The sequence below is a fragment of the Portunus trituberculatus genome, chromosome 48, assembly GCF_017591435.1.
Source record: "Portunus trituberculatus isolate SZX2019 chromosome 48, ASM1759143v1, whole genome shotgun sequence".
In the NCBI taxonomy this organism is placed as follows: domain Eukaryota; kingdom Metazoa; phylum Arthropoda; class Malacostraca; order Decapoda; family Portunidae; genus Portunus; species Portunus trituberculatus.
This window is the reverse complement of record NC_059302.1, coordinates 15,094,656-15,097,428: the sequence shown is the minus strand read 5'-3', so window position 1 is coordinate 15,097,428 and position 2,773 is coordinate 15,094,656.

Here is a 2,773-nt window from a genome sequence, read left to right as displayed (position 1 = left end):
TAAATGAGGCAATCAAAATAGATTTGGATAATAGGTATAATGTATGGAGAAGAGACAGAGTGGGTAAAGGAGGAGGAGGAGTCATGATTATGTTAAGGAAAGAGATAGTGATAAATGAAATGGAATGTGGGGAAGGAAAAGCAGAAGTATTGTATATTAAGATGCATATTAATAAACAAGAGATAACAATCATTGTAACATATGTGCCACCAAAAACAAATTCATGGACCAATCAAGAATATAAAGACATGATAGATGACACAATAAGGAGTCTAATGAGAATCATTAAAGAAAGGAGAAAAGTGATATTAGTAGGAGATTTCAACTGTAAAGAAGTGGACTGGGAAAATTATGAAAGTGGTATGGGGGAAGAAGCCTGGGAGAAAGATTCTTGAACCTAATGATAGACAATATGATGGACCAGAGAGTAAAGGAATGCACAAGATTCAGAGGAAACGACGAGCGGCGAGATTGGACCTAGTTTTACAAGGGGTATACAAATGAATGACGATATAAGATATAAGTGCCCATTGGGAAAGAGTGACCATGCAATATTAGAAATAGATATAGAAGAAGGAAAGGAAGATAGAGACGATTCATACAAAGGAGACCGATTAAATTACAGAAAGGCTGATATTGAGAATCTCAAGAACTATTTTAAAAACGTAGACTGGGAGGAGATGGAAAACTCAGAGACAATGCAAGACAAATATAACTTATTTTTGGAAATATACAAAACAGGAGTCAGGGAATATGTCCCAAAATATAGACCAAAAGAAGAAGGAAAGAAAGATTGGTTTGATGCAAGGTATGCTAGGGCAAAGGAGAAAAGAGATGGAGCATGGAAAAGGTGGAGGAGAAATAGGAATCCAACAAATAAGGAAAACTTCAAGGCAGCGAGAAATGAATATGTTAAGGTGAGGAAGGAAGAGGAAAAGAACTTCGAAAAAGATATTGTCGAAAAATGTAAGGAGCAACCAAAATTGTTCTATAGATTCATAAATGGAAAAATTAGGCAAAAAGAAACAATAGAAAGGTTAAAAGGAGAGAATGGGATGGTGGAAGACCCAAAAAATATGGCAGAACTATTAAATAAATAATTCCATGAGGTCTTTACTAAAGAATCCAAATTTGAGAGGCCACAAGGTAATAGGGAGACAATCTTGATGAAAGAGATTAAAGTAACCAAGCTTGAAATAAAAGAGTTAATGAAGGAACTGGATGAAGAGAAGGCAATGGGACCGGATGAAGTCTCAGGTAGAATACTGAAAGAATGTAGGGAAGAACTAGCAAGTCTTATATACAACATCATAAAGTGCTCAATAGAAAATGGAACAGTGCCAGTAGAATGGAAAAGAGCTGAGGTGGTTCCCATATATAAGAGCGGAAGGAAAGAAGAACCTTTAAATTACAGACCTGTATCACTAACTAGTGTAATATGCAAGATGTGTGAAAGAATAATAAAGAAACAATGGATCAAGTTCCTTGAAGACAAAAAATTAATATCAAATAGCTAATTTGGTTTTAGAAAAGAACAGTCTTGTGTAACTAATTTATTGAGTTTCTATTCTAGAATAATTGATAGAATACCAGAGAGAGAGGGATGGGTTGACTGCATCTACAGTCAACCCTCGGCTATCGCGACTTCAGCTATCGCGTTTTATTGCTATCACGCACATATGAAAAGCTGCTAAAATTTCATTATCGCAACCTCAGATGCCTGCTATCGCGCGCCCAGCCATGAAGTCATGAGGTATCTGAGCGCTCATTGGCCAAAACCGATACCAGAATTTTGCCCGATTCCGATACCGATACCACCTAATTGGGCGGATACCGATACTACTATCGATACCGATACCACAGATACCGATACTACTACTTATAGTGATTACTGCACTGGACACCAGGATGAGTTGGTGGACGGCGATCGTTATCAGATGGGAGGCTTTGTTTTGGGGGATGCTGTAAGTCCTGAGAACGTTTGTGAAATAGGAGCAATTCTAGAAGCTTTTTGAAGCCATTTGCAAAGGTAAATTACTCAGTAATCAATATCTTATATCGAATATATCACTAAGTAGTAAATTCCTTTTAGGTATCGTAAATATCGGCATAATATAAGCCGATACCGATACCCAAAAAAATGGGCCGATACCGCCTATTCCGATACCGATACCGATGCATCAGTACATCTCTAGTAAATACAGTGAGCTGATGTAATTTTTTTTTTTATGTTATAACCTTGACATGTCTTTATTGGTACCAATGGATTATACAGTAATTTAAAAAGAAGTAAAAATGAGGGATATTAGGAGTAAAATTTGTGGTTGCAGTACCAATAACAATTTTCACCATTAGTTGTTCAATTCTGCTATCGCGTTTTCGGCTATAGCACGGCTATTTCGGCCCCAATTGGGTGCAATAGCCGAGGGTTAAGTGTATTTGGATTTAAAAAAGGCGTTTGACAAAGTGCCACACGCAAGATTACTGTGGAAGTTAGAGGAGAAGGGTGGCTTAAAAGGAAGCACATTGAGATGGATAGAAAATTATTTGAGGGGGAGAGAAATAAGGACGGTAGTTAAAGATATGAAGTCCAAGTGGAGAGCAGTAGAAAGCGGAGTGCCACAGGGGTCAGTATTGGCACCAATACTTTTCCTCATTTATATTAACGACATGCCAGAAGGGTGAACAGCTACATAAATTTGTTTGCGGATGATACGAAACTGTGCAGAGTTATAAAGCAAAAGGAGGATTGTGAAATACTGCAAGAAGACCT